The 19,033-nt window shown below is 45.7% G+C and overlaps 1 long non-coding RNA gene and 1 pseudogene across 1 annotated transcript; both read right to left on the minus strand.

Moving 5' to 3' along the window:
- Nucleotides 1-7,018: 7,018 nt before the first annotated feature.
- Nucleotides 7,019-7,137, minus strand: LOC120366952 (5S ribosomal RNA; annotated as a pseudogene).
- Nucleotides 7,138-14,692: 7,555 nt separating this feature from the next.
- Nucleotides 14,693-17,888, minus strand: LOC141581728 (uncharacterized). Its single transcript, XR_012514474.1, has 3 exons — nucleotides 16,934-17,888; nucleotides 16,755-16,833; nucleotides 14,693-15,852 (listed from the first exon to the last, which is right to left on the minus strand). It is a non-coding gene; the product is annotated as an uncharacterized LOC141581728 (long non-coding RNA).
- Nucleotides 17,889-19,033: the final 1,145 nt, after the last annotated feature.

Below are 19,033 nucleotides of genomic sequence, written 5' to 3' on the forward strand. Positions count from 1 at the left end.
AACAAGGTGACACCCTGTCTCTACTAAAAATACAAAAATTAGCCGGGCGTGGTGGCACACGCTTGTAATCCCAGCTGCTTGGGGGGCAGAGGCAGGAGAATCACTTGAACCTGGGAGGTGGAGGTTGCAGTGAGCCGAGATTGTCCCACTACACTCCAGCCTGGGCGACAGATCGAGACTCCGTCTCAAAAGACATAAAATAAAATAAAATGTTCTATAATACTCAATGCTTATATGCAGCGTAGAGTTAGGTTCTAGACTGATATATTTAGTCAGAGTTCTCCAGAGAAATAGAACCAACAGGATATATTTAGAGAGACATAAAAGATTTGTTAGAGGAGCTGGCTCACTCAATATGCTATCTGCAACCTGGAGAATCAGGAAAGCTGGTGGTGTCATTCGGTCCCAGTCTAAGGCCAAAGGTCTAAGAACCAGGGACCAGGAGCTACTATGTTCAAGGGCAGGAGAATGATGAATGTCCTAGTTCAAGAAGAGAGAGAATTCTCACTTCGTTGGCCTTTTTGTTTTATTCGGGGCCCTGCACATATTGGATAATGGCCCCCCTGCCCCCACCCCCTGCCACGTTCATTGAAGCCAGATCTTCTTGGTCTACTGAGTCAAATGTTGATCTCTTCCAGAGTCACCCAGAACTAATGTTTTACCAGCCATCTGGGCATCCCTCAAGCCAGTCCAGTCGACACATAAAATTAACCATCACAATCAAGATCATTATAAATACCTACATGAGGCCCGGCGCCTTCTGCCGGTAATCCCTGCACTTTGGGAGGCCAAGGAAGGCGGATCACTTGTGCCCAGGAGTTTGAGACCAGCCTGAGCAACATGGCGAAGTCCCATCTCTCCAAAAAAAAAAAAAAAAAAAAAACACAAGAAAAAATTAGCCAGGTGTGGCGGTGTGTACCAGTGATCCCAACTACTTGGGAAAATTGCTGAGCACACCACTGCACTCACTCTGGGCAACAGAGTGAGACCCTGTCAAACAACAACAAAAAACAGCAGCAACCACAAAAAACCACGGCCATGATAGACAACTATTTATTTATTTATTTATTTATTTATTTTGAGATGGAGTTTCGCTCTTGTTGCCCAGATTAGAGTGCAGTGGTGTAATTTTGGCTCACTGCAACCTCCACCTGCCAGGTTCAAGTGATTCTCCTGCCTCAGCCTCCCAGAAGCTGGGATTACTGGTATGGGTCACAACGCCAGGCTAATTTTTTGTATTTTTAGTGGAGATGAGGTTTCTCCATGTTGGTCAGGCTGGTCTTGAACTCCCAACCTCAGGTGATCCATCCACCTCAGCCTCCCAAAGTGCTGGGATTACAGGCTTGAGTCACTGTGCCAGGCCAATTTATTTATATTTTTCTGAAACAGAGTCTTGCTCTGTGGCCCAGGCTGGAGTGCAGTGGTGCAATCTCAGCTCACTGCAACCTTCATCTCCTGGGTTCAGGAGATTCTCCTGCTTCAGTCTCCTGAGTAGCTGAGACTACAGGTGCATGCCATCATGCCTGGCTAATTTTTGTATTTTTGGCAGAGACAGGGTTTCGCCATGTTGGCCAGGCTGGTCTCGAACTCCTGACTTAAAGTGATCCACCCCCCTCAACCTCCCAAACTGTTGGGATTACAGGCATGAGCCACCACATCCGGCCTCCATGATAAAATTTTTGCCTCCATCAATAGCCAATGTGGGCATTGGAAAGTCCTGTCCTACACCGCATACTGCAGGATGTCTAGCATTTCTGGTTTCTGACCATTTAATGATAGCGTTCCCCATTGATTGTGAAAGCCAAAAATGTCCCTGCAGATTTCAGGACCCCCTTAGGGCATAGTACCACCTTCTTGGGAAACCCCCGGTCTAACTATGAAGCTTCCCAGCAAGGGGCAGGGCCCATAGCTTGGGTCTTTGGAACCCTGTGGAGAGGGATGTGTTGGGGTTTCTTTATTCTCTGATTCTTCCCCTTCCTTTCTCCTGCTTAGACTCCTTTTCCTTTAACACCTTGCCCACCAGTGCTCCTTCCCTGCTCTTTTTGCTTCTCCATAGAAATAATCAAGCCTCTGGCCAGGCGCAGTGGCTCATGCCTGTAATCCCAGAACTTTGGGAGGACGAGGTGGGCAGATCACAAAGTCAGGAGTTCAAGACCAGCCTGGCCAATATGGTGAACCCTGTCTCTACTAAAAATACAAAAATTAGCCAGGTGTAGTGGTGCACACCTGTAGTCTCAGCTTCTGAGGAGGCTGAGGCAGGAGAGTCTCTGGAACCCAGGAGGTGGATATTGCAGTGAGCCAAGATCACACCATTGCACTCCAGCCTGGGCAACAGAGTGGGACTCTGTTTAAAAAATAAAAAAAAAAAGAAAAGAAAGAAATAATCAAGCCTCAGTACTTTCCATCTCCCTTTCCACTGTCCCTCTGAGCCTCCTATGATATAAATGCACAAACCCCACATTTGAGTAGAAAAACTTAAATTCTATCTATCTGTCTGTCTGTCTGTCTATCATCTATCTATCTATCTGTCTGTCTATCATCTATCTATCTATCTATCTATCTATCATCTATCTATCTATCTATCTATCTATCTATCTATCTATCTATCCAATCTATCTATTTTAGAGATGGAGTCTCGCTCTGTTACCCTGGCTAGAGGGCAGTGGTACGATCTCAGCTTACTGCAACTTCTGTCGCCTGGGGTTAAGCGATTCTCCTGCCTCAGCCTCCTGAGTAGCTGAGATTACAGGTGCCCACCACTACGCCCAGCTAATTTCTGTACTTTTAGTAGAGACAGGATGTCACCATGTTGGTCAGGCCGATGTCAAACTCCTGGCCTCAGGAGATCTGCCCGCCTTGGCCTCCCAAGTGCTGGGTTACAGGTGTGAGCTACTCTGCCCAGCTGAGAAAACTTAAATTGTATTTATTTTTATTTTTATTTTGGTTTTCTTAGAGACAGGGTCTTGCTCTGCCGTCGAGGCTGGATGGAGTAGCGCAATCATAGCTCACTGCAGCCTCTAAGCGATCCTCCTGACACAGCCTCCTGAGTAGCTAGGACTACAGGCTTGCACCACCATAAACTGCTAATTTTTTGTTGTCATTGTTGCCCAGGCTAAAAATCTTGAATCTTAATCCCGTCTTTTCCATTTCTTAGCTGAGCTGGACTTGTGCCTGTGGGTTAGAGTTAGTGCTTGATTGCATTGTGGTTGAGGCTTGACAGCCCCCGGCCCTGTGTCAAACTTGGAAATGTTCTAAGCTAGTTTCTAAGCCAGCTGTCTTCTCAGCTTTCTGAGAGTTAAATTTATATTCTGATAGTAGCCTCTGCCTCCAATACGTGTTGCCACAAGAGGCGCAGAGTAGACCTTCAACAAACATGTGCTGCTTGACTCTTCATTTATAGGAGTGCCTTGTGTCAGGAGCTGTCACAAGCACCAACTCTGAGATTGGCCATGCCATAAGCCCACCTCTCTGGGATACAGAACTTAGTGCCTTTGGGAGAGCATGTCTGGAACTTTTAAAAGCTCAGCCAGTGGAAAAATCACCCAATTTGCCTCTAAATCCAACTGCAAGATTAGCTAGGCTCCCAGTTACAATGTTATCTTTGGTTTCCATCTCCAATGTTTCACTTTCACTATGGTCCTGTTTTGTTTTGTTTTGTTTTGACAGAGTTTTGCTCTTGTTGCCCAGGCTGGAGTGCAGTGGTGTGATCTCAGCTCACGGCATCACTGCAATCTCCGCCTCCCGGGTTCAAGTGATTCTCCTGCCTCAGCCTCCCGAGTAGCTGGGTAATTACAGGTGCTCACCACCATGTCCGGCTAATTTTTTGTATTTTTAGTAGAGACGAGGTTTCACCATGTTGGCCAGGCTGGTCACAAACTCCTGACCTAGGGCGATCTACCTGCCTCGGCCTCCCAAAGTGCTGGGATAACAGGCATTAAGCCACCACACTGGCCAGGTCCTGGTTTTAATGTCTCTGCTGTAATCCTGCCTTTCTGGATCCTGATCCTGATACTTGGTTTCTTTTTTATTTTTATTTTTTTATTGAGATGGAGTTTTGCTCTTGTTACCTAGGCTGGAGTGCAATTGCACAATCTCGGCTCACCGCAACCTCCGCCTCCTGAGTTCAAGCAATTCTCCTACCTCAGCCTCCTGAGTAGCTAGGACTACAGGCGTGCACCAATATGCCCAGCTAATTTTTGTATTTTTGGTAGAGACGGAGTTTCACCTTGTTGACCAGGATGGTATCGATCTCTTGACCTCGTGATCCATCCGCCTCGGCCTCCCGAAGTGCTGGGATTATAGGCATGAGCCACTGTGCCCAGCCTGATACTTGGTTTCTTATCTGTTTCCCTTTTACACCCCTGGTTTTGACTTTGGCCTATGTATGTATGATATATATATGTGTGTATGTATGTATGTATGTATGTATGTATGTATGTGTCTGTCTGTCTATCTATCTATCTATCTATCTATTTGGAAATGGGGTCTTGCTCTGTTGCCCAGGCTGGATTTCAGTGGTGTGATCATGGTTCACTGCAGCCTTAACCTCCCAGGTTCAAGTGATCCTCCCACCTCTCAGCCTCCCAAGTAGCTAGAACCACAGCCTTATGCCACCATGCCCAGCTAATTTGTAGATAGAGGTTGCCCAGACTGGTCTTGAACTTCTGGCCTCAAGTAATCCTCCTGCCACAGCCTCCCAAAGTGTGGGGAATACAGTCATAAGCCACTGCACCTGGCTTATCTATGATCTTTGATCTAAAATTCCAGCTTCAGGCTGGGCGTGGTGATGCACCCATGTAATCCCAGCACTTTGGGAGGCCAAGGTGGGCAGAACACTTGAGGCCAGGAGTTCAAGACCAGCCTGGCCAACATGGTGAAACCCGGTATCTACTAAAAATACAAAAACTAGCTAGGCAGGGTGCCGCATGCCTATAGTACCCACTACTTCGGAGGGTGAGGCAGGAGAGTTGTCTGAGCCAGGAGGTAGAGGTTGCAGTGAGCTGAGATCTCGCCATTGCACTTAAGCCTGGGAGACAGAGGGAGACTCTGTCTCAAAAAAAAAAAAAAAAAAAAAAAAAAAAGGAGTACTGATATATGCTACAACATGGATGAACCTCAAAACATTAGGCAAAGTGGAAAGAAATCTCCAAAGACCACATATTGTACAATTCCATTTAGATGCAATGTCCATGAAGGGCAAATCCATAGAGACAAAAAGTAGACTGGGGGCACCAGGAGCTGGAGGAAGGATGGAGAGTGATTTTAAATGGGCATAAAATGCTTTCCTGAAGTGATGAAATGTTCTAAAATCAGATTGTGGTGATGGTTGCACAATCTTTATACCAAAGACCATTGAGTTGTGCACTTTAAATGGGCAAATCTCAGCCGGGCGCGGTGGCTCAAGCCTGTAATCCCAGCACTTTGGGAGGCCGAGGCAGGTGGATCACGAGGTCGAGAGATCGAGACCATCCTGGTCAACATGGTGAAACCCCGTCTCTACTAAAAATACAAAAAACTAGCTGGGCGTGGTGGTGCGTGCCTGTAATCCCAGCTACTTAGGAGGCTGAGGCAGGAGAATGGCCTGAACCCAGGAGGCGGAGGTTGCAGTGAGCCGAGATCGCGCCATTGTACTCCAGCCTGGGTAACAAGAGCGAAACTCTGTCTCAAAATAAATAAATAAATAAATAAATAAATAAATAAATGGGCAAATCTTGCCTGACTCGGTGGCTCACGCCTGTAATCGCAGCACTTTGGGAGGCCGAGGCGGGCAGATCATGAGGTCAAGAGATCTAGACCATCCTGGCCAACATGGTGAAACCCTGGCTCTAATAAAAATATAAAAATTAGCTGGGTGTGGTGGCATGTGCCTGTAGTTCCAGCTACTCGGGAGGCTGAGACAGGAGACTTGCTTGAACCTAGGAGGTGGAGGTTGCAGTGAGCCGAGATCGCACCATTGCACTCCAGCCTGGTGACAGAGTCAGACTCTGTCTCAAAAATAAATAAATAAATAAATCGGCGGATCTTACAGTATATAAATTATATCTCAATAAAAAGGTGGGTTTCAGCCTAGGTAACATGGTGAAACCTCATCTCTACAAAAAAAATATATAAAAATTAGCCAGGGCATGGCGGCATGTGCCTGTAATCCTAGCAACTCAGGAGGCTGAGGCAGGAGAATCACAGGAGCCTAGGAGGTGGAGGTTGCAGTGAACTGAGATCATGCCACTGCTCCAGTCCTGGGCAACAGAGTGAGGCTCCATCTCAAAAAAAACAAACAAGGCCGGGTGTGGTGGCTCACGCCTTTAATCCCAGCACTTTGGGAGGCTGACGTGGGCGGATCACCTTATATCAAGAGTTTGAGACCAGACTGACCAATATGGAGAAGCCCTGTCTCTACTAAAAGCACAAAGTGGGCCGAGATTGTGCCATTGCACTCCAGCCTGGGCAACAAGAGTGAAACTCTGTCTCAAAAAAAAAAAAACCCAAACCAACCAAACAAAGAAAAACCTCGTCTCATATAAAACTAATATATACATGCATCAATTAATATAATATGAGATAAGGGTATATTTCATGTTTGACATGTTATCAGGTGGGACTTCCCCAAACAAGGACTATGAGGGTCTTAGGCCAGGGTGGCTGACTCACCCAACCAACTCTTCGTTTGTTTAAAGTGAGATCTTTTTTTAAGGCTTCTATAGTCCTTTCTGGCAATCTTGCTCTTACCTGGTCACCCAAGTTCCTCAGATACATCAGTGACATATAGGATTCAAGTTTTTGTCTCCCAGAATGCAACTTATCTTTCTCAATGTATGCAAATAGCTCCATGACAAAGAAATTGTGTCATCTTACACCACTCCACAGCACCACAGCAGAGCCCCAGACCCTACCATACAAGGAACCTGGTTCCAGAAATAGCCCTTACTGTGTTGTTTATTCACGTGTCCTCTGTTAAACAAGTGTGCTCCCTGATAACTCGGATATCTCATTTACTATTTTTTTTTTTTTTTTTTTTTTTAGCTTACAGCACGTGGTATTCCCTGTTAGCCTCCTATGCAAGTACTAACCAGGCCTGACCCTACTTAACTTCTGAGATCAGATGAGATCAGGCGTGTTCACAGTGGTAGGGCCACAGACTAATTTACTTTTGAATCCTAAGGTCTGGCACAACTCCAAACACATGCTTTGTGTTTAAAAACAAATTTCTTTCTTTTTTTTTTTTTTTGAGACAGAGTCTGGCTGTTGCCCAGGCTGGAGTGCAGTGGCGCAATCTCAGCTCACCACAACCTCCACCTCCCGGTTCAAGCAATTCTCCTGCCTTAGCCTCCCGAGTAGCTGGAATTATAGGAACATGCCACCATGCCTGGCTAATTTGTATTTTTAGGAGAGATGGGTTTCTCCATGTTGGTCAGGCTGGTCTCGAACTCCCGACCTCAGGAGATCCGCCCTCAGCCTCCCAAAGTGCTGGGATTACAAGCGTGAACCATCACGCCCAGCCAAAAAGAGATTTCCTAATTGGTAAATTATTTTTATTTATATACTGTTCATGGAAATAAGCACCATGTGTCTGGGTTTTTGTTTTCTTTCTTTCTTTCTTTTTTTTTCCTCTACGTCTCACAGGGTTTGTTTTCATGTCATTCTAAATTTCAATCTTCCATGGAAAAGAAAATCAAAGTGTTATAATATCTCTATTGGCCAATCATCACGCTAATTGATTCATGCAAGAATCATCAATGAATGCTAAAAGGTTTGGGTGAAAGTTGGAGGATCACAGACTTATTTACAGTCTCAAAGTGTTTCACACTTTATTTATTTATTTATTTATTTATGGATTTTCGCTCTTGTCTCCCAGGCTGGAGTGCAATGGTGCAATCTCTGCTCACTGTAACTTCTGCCTCCTGGGTTCAAGGGATTCTCCCACTTCAGCCTCCTGAGTAGCTGGGGACAGGAACCAGGCTTTTTTTTTTTTTGAGACAGAGTCTCACCCTGTTGCCAGGCTGGAGTGCTGTGCCGTGATCTCAGCTCACTGCAACCTCCGCCTCCTGGGTTCAAGAGATTCTCCTGCCTCAGCCGCCCAAGTATTTGGGATTACAGGCATGTGCCACCACATCCAGCTAATTTTTTGTATCTTTAGTAGGGAGGGGATTTCACCATGTTGGCCAGGCTGGTCTCGAACTCATGATCTCGTGATGCGCCTGCCTCAGCCTCCCAAAGTGCTGGAATTACAGGCATGAGCTACCTAGCCTGGCTGCCAGGCTAATTTTGGTGTGTGTGTGTGTGTGTGTGTGTGTGTGTGTTTCAGATGAAGTTTTACTCTTGTTGCCTAGGCTGGAGTGCAGTAGTGCGATCTCAGCTCACCAAGACCTCTGCCTCAAAGGTTCAAGCAATTCTCCTGTGTCAGCCTCCTGAGTAGCTGGGATTACAGGCATGCACCACCATGTCCCACTAATTTCATATTTTTAATAGAGATAGGGTTTCTCCATATTGGTCAGGCTGGTCTGGAACTCCTGATCTCAGGTGATCTGCCCGCCCTGGCCTCCCAAAGTGCTGGGATTACAGGCATGAGCCACCCAGCCTAATTTTTGTATTTTTTTAGTAGACATGGGGTTGCTTCACCATGTTGGTCAGGCTGGTCTTGACTCCTGACCTCAGGTGATCCGCCTGCCTCGTCCTCCCAAAGTGTTGGGATTTCAGGCATGAGCCAAGTACCCAGGTACATAACACTTATTTTTACAAAGAGAAAATATTAACTTTGCCGTGAAGGCAGCTGGTAGACACCATCTTAACCAATGATCAAAATTAACATCCCGGGTAACAGGACACACTGACGTCACAGGTCACCTGCTGTGATGTGCTGAGAAGAGAACAGCGTTACTTCTGGTGTATTCCTGCCCCAAATGCACAAATGGAATCTAGTCCTGAGAAAAGCAACAGATATTCCCAAACTGAGGGACATTCTGCAGAACAACCGACTCCTCAAAAATGTCCTAAAATGCAATTAAAAAAAATATATATATATATATATTTATTTATTTATTTTTAAAAAGTCAAGGCTGTGTAAGTCAGGGCCAGCCTGAGAAATCTTTCCAAGTTGAAGAAGACCAAAAAGACATGACCACAGAATGCAACAGGTGATTTGAAATTCTTTAAAAAGAACATGATTGGGGTAATTGGCAAAATCTGAAAGAAGTCTATAGTTAGTGAATAGTATTGTATGAAGGTGAATTTTCTGATTTTAATCATCTTACTGTGGTTATGTTCCCACAAAATTCCTTGTTTAGTGTTTAAAGGCTGAATGTGGTGGCTCATGCCTATAAACCTAGTGCTTTGGGAGGCCAAGGCCGGAGTTTGAGAGCTCGGAGTTCGAGACTAGCCAGGGCAACATAGTGAGAGTTCGTCTATGCAAAAAGAACCCCAAGAAACAAAAAACAAAACTTATCTGGGCATGGTTGCACCCACCTGTACTCCCAGCTTCTTGTGGTGAGAAAATTGCTGGAGCCCAGGAGGTTGAGGCTGCAAGTGAGCCATGATCCACACCACTGCACTCAAGCCTGGGTAACAGAGCAAGACCCTATCTCAAGAAAAAAAAAGTGTTTGGAGGTAAAGGGGCAGTATGTCTGCAACTTACTCTCAAATGTTTCAGAAGAAAATACAGTGAGAATGATAAAGCAAATGTGATAAAAATATTAACATTTGGGGAATGTGGGTGAAGGTTGTATGGGAACTCCCTCTACTATTCTTGCAAGAATAGTACAATTATACCAAAAATGTTACAAAATATTATAGTATCTTCTGCCTCTGGACACTAAAGCTATTATGAGATGTTTTCTGTGGCACTAAGGGACTTTGGTAAGCCCGTGAAAACTGCTCGGAAGGGTTTTGAGTCAGTAGAATTTCCTACCCTGTATCTGTTTTCTTTCCAAGGCCCACCCTGAGCCTGATGACTTTGGGATGGGCCTAGTGCTGGGCCATATAAACTAGATTTATATGCAAGTCAACTTTATAACTTCCATATGTTAGAATGTACATCTGGCTACACATATTTAAAAAATTAATAGTGGGGAGGCCAGGCGCAGTGGCTCATGCCTGTAATCCCAGCACTTTGAGAAGCCGAGGCTGGCAGATCACAAAGTCAGGCGTTCAAGACCAGCTTGGCCAACACGGTGAAACCCTGTCTCTACTAAAAACACAAAAAATTAGCCGGGCGTGGTGGCAGGTGCCTGTAGTCCCAGCTACTTGGGAAGCTGAGGCAGGAGAATCGTTCGAACCCAGGAGGTGGAAGTTGCAGTGAACTGAGATCGTGCCACTGCACTCTAGCCTGGGCAACAGAGCAAGACACTGTCTCAAAAAAAGGCAGGGGGAGAGTAGGGCTTAAAAGTGATGGAAGTTTAGTTTCTCACTCAAATAACAGAATTCACATGGTCATTCTAGGGCTAGTATGGAGTTCCCTAATCATCAGAGACTAAAGACGCCTCAGTTTTCTTGCCGTTTTTTGAGACAGAGTCTCACTCTGTTGCTGAGGCTGGAGTGCAGTGGTGTGATCTTGGCTCACTATAACCTCCACTTCCCAGGCTCAAGTGATCCTCCCACCTTTGCCCCCTAGTAGCTGGCATTACAGGTGTGTGCCAACACACCTGGCTGATTTTTTGTATTTAAAAAAACTTTTTTTAGTAGAGATGGGGTTTCATCATGTTGGCGAGGCTGGTCTTGAACGCCTGGCCTCAAGTGATCTGCCCACCTCAGCCTCCCAAAGTGCTGGGATTATAGGCATGTGCCATTGTGCCAGAGCCCTCTTTTTTTTTTTTTTTTTTTTTTTTTTTGAGATAAGAGTTTCGCTCTTGTTGGCCAGGTTGAAGTGCAATGATGTGATCTCGGCTCACTGCAACCTCCATCTCCCTGGTTCAAGTCATTCTCTTGCCTCAGCCTCCCAAGTAGCTGGGACTACAGGTGCACAATACCATGCCTAGCTAATTTTCGTATTTTTAGTAAAGACAGGGTTTCACCATGTTGGCCAGGCTGGTCTCAAATTCCTGACCTCAGGTGATCTATCTGCCTTGGCCTCCCAAAGTGCTGGCATTACAGGTGTGAGCCACCATGCTGGGCCAACACCTCTAGTTTTAATGCTCTGATATGCTTAGCACATAGCCTCACAATCCAAGCTGGCTGCTCAAGTTTCAGACTGCACACCCATATTCTCCCCAGTAGGAAATAGGAAGGAGTGAAAAACAGTGCCCATAAACCTTTTTAAAGGACATTTTCAGACAATGCACGCAATAGTTTTGGTTGCAACTCTTTGTTCCAGAACAATTTCTCTTTTTTCTTTTCTTTTGAGATGGAGTTTCACTCTTGTTGCCTAGGTTGGAGTGCAATGGCCCTATCTTGGCTCACTGCAACCTCTGCCTCCCGGGTTCAAGCTATTCTCCTGCCTCAGCCTCCTGAGTAGCTGGGATGACAGGTATGTGCCACCAAGCCTGGCTAATTTTGTATTTTTAGTAGAGACAGGTTTCTCCATGTTGGTTAGGCTGGTCTCGAACTCCTGACCTCAGGTGATCCACCTGCCTTGGCCTCCCAAAGTGCTGGGATTACAGACGTGAGCCACCATGCCCAGCCTGTTCCAGGACAATTTCTCACTGCAAGAGAGGCTTTGAACTGTAGTCTTGGCAGCCATGTTCCATCTGAAAATCAAGGAGGGAGAGAATGGATATTGGGGTGTGCAACAAACCTGTGTACCAATGCAAGATGAGATGAATCAGTAAGAAAAATCTTGCAGTCATGACTGAAGTGACAGTATTGGGATCACCTGGTGGCATAAAGGATATTAGATTTGGAGGTGGGTGGTCTAGGACATGTAAGCAGAGACAGGAGATGTTTTCAAAGAGGAAAAGAAAATGGGAACAACCTTAGGATGCCCTGGAAGGTAGGAACGAAAGATAGGTGAGAGTTCTGGGTAAGAGCTGTAATTTAGTAAGCGATTAAGACTTTAGGTGAGCTGGCCGAGGAGGCTCACGCCCGTAATCCAGGCACTTTAGGAGGCTGAGATGGGAGGATTGAGCCCAGGAGTTCAAGAATAGGTGGGGAAACATGGCAAAGCCCTGTCTCTATAAAAAATACAAAAATCAACCAGGCATTCTATACACCCAGCTACTTGGGAGGCTGAGGCAGAAGGATTGCTTGAGACTGGGAGGTGGAGGGTGCAGTAAGCTGCGATCACACCACTGCACCTCAGCTTGGGCAACAGAGTGAGACACTGTCTCATTAAAAAAAAAAAAAAAAGACTAGCTGAATAGGGAGAAAGGGAAGAGAAGGAAAATAAGGATAAGAGACAAGGAGGAAAGTGGCCAGACGAGGTGGCTTAGTGCATGAGAACACACAGACACGCAGAGGGGAACAGCAAACACTGGAGCCTTTCGGAGGGTGAAGGATGGGAGGAAGGAGAGGATGAGGAAAAATAACCAGTGGCCGGTTGGGGTGGCTCACACCTATAACCCCAGCACTTTGAGAGGCCAAGGTGGGCAGATAACCTGAGGTCAGGAGTTTGAGACTAGCCTGGCCAACATGGTGAAACCCTGTATATAATAAAAATTCAAAAATTTGCTGCGTATGGTGGTGCAGCCCTGTAGTCCCAGCTACTTGGGAGGCTAAGGCAGGAGAATTACTTGAACCCAGGAGGTGGAGGTTGCAGTGAGCTGAGATCATGCCACTGCACTCTAGCCTGGGTGACAGAGGGAGACACTGTCTCAAAAAAAGAAAGAGACAAGGAAGAAAGAAATAGAGGACCCGAAGAGTAACAGGAGGCTCAAGTTCAGCCCTGCTCTGTCCTGCTTGATGCTGGCTTTTAGGTTCCCGGGACTGCGGCCTTTCACTTTGTGAGAATTCTGGTGAGGACAGCTTTATTTGGTATAAGAATCATCAGCACTTCCAATCATCATTTGTAGTGCTGGAAACTCTCCTGACTTCACCTAAAGCCTTTAGATAACTAAATCAGGCAAGCGAATGTGGTACAAGGGCCAGAAAAAAAAGTTGGGCTATATTGAAAAGAAATCCAACTGTGTGCAAGTAGGAATGTTAGTAACGACTCATAAATCAACCATAGCTCTGCCGCTGTCTTCTGGGACACCAGAGTTGACTACTATGGGAAGGTTTATTGTTGTGGCTCTGATGAGGTCTGGTGAGTACTGTGAATGCTGGTCACAAGGCTTTTGAGTCAACAGATTTTTTAAAGGATTTCTTTAAAAAAACTGCCTTACATGCAATAAACAGTTGGCTCTTTTCTTGTAATGTGAATCATAAGAGATATTTACCTTTGGTCAAGACTATGGAAGGTAAGGTTTGGTGAAAAGAGTGAAAGCTGCTTACCAGGCTTTTGAGTCAATAGACCTTTTTTTTTTCTTTTTTTTTTTTTTTGAGACGGAGTTTCACTTGTTGCCCAGGCTGGAGTGCAGCGGCGTGATCGGCTTACCACAACCTCCACCTCCCGGGTTCAAGTGATTCTCATGGCTCAGCCTCCCGAGTAGTTGGGATTACAAGCATGCACCACCATGCCCAGCTAATTTTTTATCTTTAGTAGAGACGGGGTTTCTCCATGTTGGTCAGGCTGGTCTCGAACTCCCGACCTCAGGTGATCTGTCTGCCTTGGCCTCCTAAAGTGCTGGGATTATAGGTGTGAGCCCCTCACCCGGCCACTAGTTACTTTTCCTGATCCTCTCCTTCCTCCCACCCTTCACCCTCCAAAAGGCTCCAGTGTGTGCTGTTCCCCTCTATGTGTGTTCTCATATAGCTCCCACTTGTGTGTGACAACATGCGGTACTTGGTTTTCTGTTTGTGTTAGTTTGCTAAGGACAATGGCCTCTACCTCCATCCCTGTCCCTGCAAAGGTCATGATTTCGTTCTTTATCATGGCTGCATCTCTTTGTTTTATTTATTTATTTATTTTGAGACGGAGTCTCATTTTGCCACCCAGACTGGAGTGCAGTGGCATTATCTTGGCTTACTGCAACCTCCACCTCCAGGATTCAAGTGATTCTCATGCCTCAGCCTCTCGAGTAGCTGGGATTACAGGCGCACGCAACCACACCCGGCTAATTTTTATATCTTTAGTAGAGACGGGGTTTCATCATGTTGGCCAGGCTGGTCTCCAACTCCTGACCTCAAATGATCTGCCCACCTCGGCCTCCCAGAGACCTGGGATTACATGCGTGAGCCACTGTGCCTGGCCATGTTTTTTTAGGCTCCTTAAACAAATTGCCTTGCATCCAGTAAACACTTGGTTCCCTTCTTGTGAGGAGAATCATAAGGGATATTTTTGCCTTTTGGTCAAGCTTGTGGGGCAAAGAGATGAGTTGGGGTAAAATATGCTAAAACATCCTTGAGCTGGAAGGGACCCTTTTCTTTGGGTATAAATTTTTTTTTCCTTTTTTTTTTTTTTTTTGAGACAGAGTCTTGCTCTTTTGCCCAGGATGGAGTGCAGTGGCATGATCTTGGATCACTGCAACTTCTGCTTCCTGGGTTTAAACTATTCTCATGCTTCAGCCTCCCAAGTAGCTGGAATTACAGGTGCACACCACCATACCCAGCTGATATATATATATATATATATATATATATATATATTTTTTTTTTTTGAGATGGAGTTTCACTCTTGTTGCTCAGGTTGGAGTGCAATGAGGCGATTTCGGCTTACTGCAACCTCCGTCTCCCAGGTTTAAGCAATTCTCCTGCCTCAGCTTCCTGAGTAGCTGGGATTACAGGCATGTGCCACTATGCCCAGCTAATTTCTGTATTTTTAGTAGAGACAAGGTTTCTCCATGTTGGTCAGGCTGGTCTTGAACTCCTGATCTCAGGTGATCCACCCGAGTCAGCCTTCCAAAGTGCTGGGATTACAGGCGTGAGCCACTGTGCCTGGCCAATTTTGTGTTTTTAGTAGACATGGGTTTTTGCCACGTTGACTAGGCTAGTCTCAAACTCCTGACCTCAGGTGATCCACCCACCTCAGCCTCCCAAAGTGTTGGGATTACAGGCTTGAGCCACTGCGCCCAGCCAATTTTTATATTTTTAGTAGAGAGGTGGTTTTGCAATGTTGGCCAGGCTGGTCTTGATCTCCTGACCTCAGGTGATCTGCCTGCCTCGGCCTCCACGTGAGCCACTGCACCCAGCCAGGTACAGATATTTCTAGAGCAGGTTGGAGAGACTGGAGTTTGCTTTGTTTATAGAAATCTGTTCCACCCCAATCATGAGAATTTCATGATTGTAGACACTTGACTGTGCCAATAATTTCAAAATCTAAAACTGGTGGGGTTTTTGCAAGTTTTGCAAAATATTTTGCAAATCTGGCTCTGGGTCCCTTTGAATGGTTTAGGCTGAGACAGTGGGACTGAGGTCCGAGAACTGTAGTCACTCCCAGGACATGACTCCCTGAGCCCTCAAATGGTTCTTTAGGGTACAAACAGGAGACCATGATATTCATTAAAGCAATGAGAATGTTCTAGTGTCTCTGAGTGTGGACCCGAGCACTGTGATCAAACAAACTGCTTGGCCTATTAAAAACACACTGAAAGCAACACATTTTTGTTTCGCAACATAAGAGAGGGCGGGTTGCCAAGTACTTGGATATAATGTGGAATCCATAAAAATCAATCTTGCTCTTCGTCACTTTCTTCATACTGGATTAACCCTATAGCATCAGAAATGCCACAAAAGAATTACATACTCTGTACTGGGAATTCTCCTTCTCAGCGACTTTTTGTAAAAATGACAAATCAGTTTTCAGTTTCAGTTTTCTCTTCTGTATGTAACTGGCCCATAGGTAGAAGGTGTGAGAAACCTCACTGAATTTTTCTACTGAAGAGGTACCTGCTGGAGACAAAAATTAAAGTTAAATTAACTAGAACAGAAAATGCCTAAGGGCTATTTTCTTCCTTTAAAGTGAAATTTGACTTGTAATTAAAACACACTTTGTTTTGTAGGAAGAAGGACTTTAGGGGATACTTTTTCTTTCTTTCTTTTTTTTTTTTTGAGACAGAGTCTTGCTCTGGTTGGCGTGCAGTGGCGGAATTTCAGCTCACTGCATCCTCCGCTTCCTGGGTTCAAGGGATTCTCTTGCCTCAGCCTCCCGAATGGCTGGGACTACAGGCAGGCGCCACCACTCTCGGCCAATTTTTGTATTTTTAGTAGAGATGGGGTTTCATCATATTGGTCAGGCTGGTCTCGAACTCGTGACCTCCTGATCCACCTGCCTCGGCCTCCTAAAGTGCTCGGATTACAGGTGTGAGCCACTGCACTCAGCCACTTTTTTTTTTTTTTAATCTGGTTTTTAGTCAAAATCTTCACCACTCACTCTTTTTCCTTCCCTTCCTTTTTCTTTTTGGAGACAGTCTTGCTCTTTGACCCAGGCTGCAGTGCAGTGGTACAATCTCGGCTCACTGCAATCTCCGCCTTTTGGGTTCAGGCAAGTCTCCCACCTCAGCCTCCTGAGTAGCTGGGATTACTGGCACATGGCACCATGCTCGGCTAATTTTTAAAATATTTTTAGTAGAGACAGGGTTTCATCATATTGGTCAGGCTGGTCTCAAACTCATGACCTTGTGATCCACCAGCCTTGGCCTCCCAAAGTGCTGGGATTACAGGTGTGAGTCACCGCACCCGGCCTCTTTTTTCCTTTTTTTCTTCTCTCCCAGTTGAAACATGGAAGATAAAAGGCAGGAAGAAAACATTTTAAAACTGTTGAAGTAATAAGACGTAATCTTCGGTAGACTTACCCTATCCAAGTCGAGGTTTGAGAAGCCTGTGATCCCTCAATCCCTGGGAAGGCTATTCCCTATTTCACAGGTGAAGAAACTGCAGGAGAGAGAGGCCGAGGTCAGACAGGTCAGAGGATAGTGTGTGACTCCGGGTTTGCGCTTCCCTTCCAGGCAAGGGGACTCCAAGCACAACATACGTGGTCTCTAGCCCTGTCTTCCGAGGGCCGCCTTCTGTCTTCAGGCTGCCTTCTTTCTCTTCTGCGGTTCTGAGGCCTTTGTTTCCTTCCTGCTCTGCTGACTCAGGACCCCAGGAAGCCTGGCTTCCTGTCATGGACTGTTCGAGGACCGCCTGCAGGGCTGCAGAGTCAGCAGACGGTGCGCTGTGGGAGAGCATGCAGCGGCCAGAGGGCCAGGGCAGAGGCTGAGCCACGCAGGCGCCTGTGCACACACACACACACTCATTCACACACACATGCACGCTCAAACACACGGACGTAAACACTCACACACCTTCACACACTCACATTCGCATACTCACACACTCATTCCCAAACACCTCACAGACATACACATGCACGTTCACATACACTCACACACACAGATGTAAACATGCACGCTCACACACATTCACATACTCATTCCCCACACACATCACATACAGACACATGCACGTTCACACACACACATACATGCTCACATACACACACACAGATGTAAACATGCACACACACTCATACATTCACATTCACTCACACATTCACTCGCATTCACACCTACATTCACACACAACACATACACGTTCACACACAGACATGAATACACACTCCACACTCAAACACACACTCATCCACACACAGATTCATTCACTCACACACTCCCATTCACACTCCCATTCACACCTACGTTCACACAATACATACACCTTCACAAACACAGATGTAAACACACTCCACACACTCAAACACACTCATACACACTCACATTCACATACCTATTCCCACACATCTCACACACACGCATTCATATACACTCACACACAAAGGCGTAAACATGCACACACACTCATCCACAGTCACACATACTCTCACATTCACATTTGCATTCATACCTACATTCACACAGACACAAGCACACACAATACATGTATGTTAACACACACAGATGTAAACACATTCACACGTTCACACATATGCGTGTTTGTACACACTCATACACGTTCACAAACACACAGATGTAAACATTTACACACTCATCCACACACACACATTCACACAAATACATGCAAACACTGACACACTCACGCTCTCAGACACACATTCACACACACGCCCATACACTCACATGTACACACACACACACACACACACACAGCACATCTGACTAGGAGAGAGAAAGAAAAGTGGTGGATTGAAAGTGTACTGAGAAGCCAGAAGCAGCCACTTGATTCGTCTGGGGAGGCCAGAAATGCTGCAAACTTCTACTTACTTCAAGAAAGGTTCCTGCTTTCATTAGGAAGGAGAAAAATACAGAGCAGCTTCTTTGTTAAACATATCCACTGTGTTTTAAATTTTTATTTTTTAAATTTAATTTTATTTTTTTGAGACAGAGTGTTGCTCTGTTGCCCAGGCTGGAGTGCAGTAGCGCAATCTTGGCTCACTGCAACCTCTGCCGCCCAGGTTCAAGCGATTCTGCTGCCTCAGCCTCCTGAGTAGCTGGGAATACAGGCATGTGCCACCATGCCCATCTAGTTTTTGTATTTTTAGTAGAAACGGGGTTTCACCATCTTGGCCAGGCAAGTCTTGTACTCCTGACTTCAAATAATCCGCCTGTCTCAGTCTCCCAAAGTGTTGGGATTACAGGCGTGAGCCACCACGCCTGGACTTCTTTTAGCCTTTTCTTATTGTGAAATATGACACGCTACAGAAAAGTGTATGAAACAGAGATGACTCATTATTTTATCACACAGCGAAGAGCCATGTCACAAAACATCAGGTCAAGAAATGTACCATCATGAGCAACCTGGACCCTCACTCATGCTTCCCAATCTCCTTTTGGAGGCAACCAAAGTCCTAAATTTTATGGCAGTTGTCTCCTTGCTAAGCGTGTGTCTGTCAATGCTGTAGTAAAGTTTGTTTGCCTTTTTTTTTTTTTTTTTTTTTTGAGATGGGGTCTTGTTCTGTTGCCCAGGTTAGAGTGCAGTGGAACAATCTCAGATCACTGCAGCCTCCCCCTCCCGAGTTCAAGCAATTCTCCTGTATCAGCCTCCTAAGTAGCTGGAATTACAGGTGTGTGCCATG

Source organism: Saimiri boliviensis, chromosome 17 (genome assembly GCF_048565385.1).
Source record: "Saimiri boliviensis isolate mSaiBol1 chromosome 17, mSaiBol1.pri, whole genome shotgun sequence".
Classification (NCBI taxonomy): domain Eukaryota; kingdom Metazoa; phylum Chordata; class Mammalia; order Primates; family Cebidae; genus Saimiri; species Saimiri boliviensis.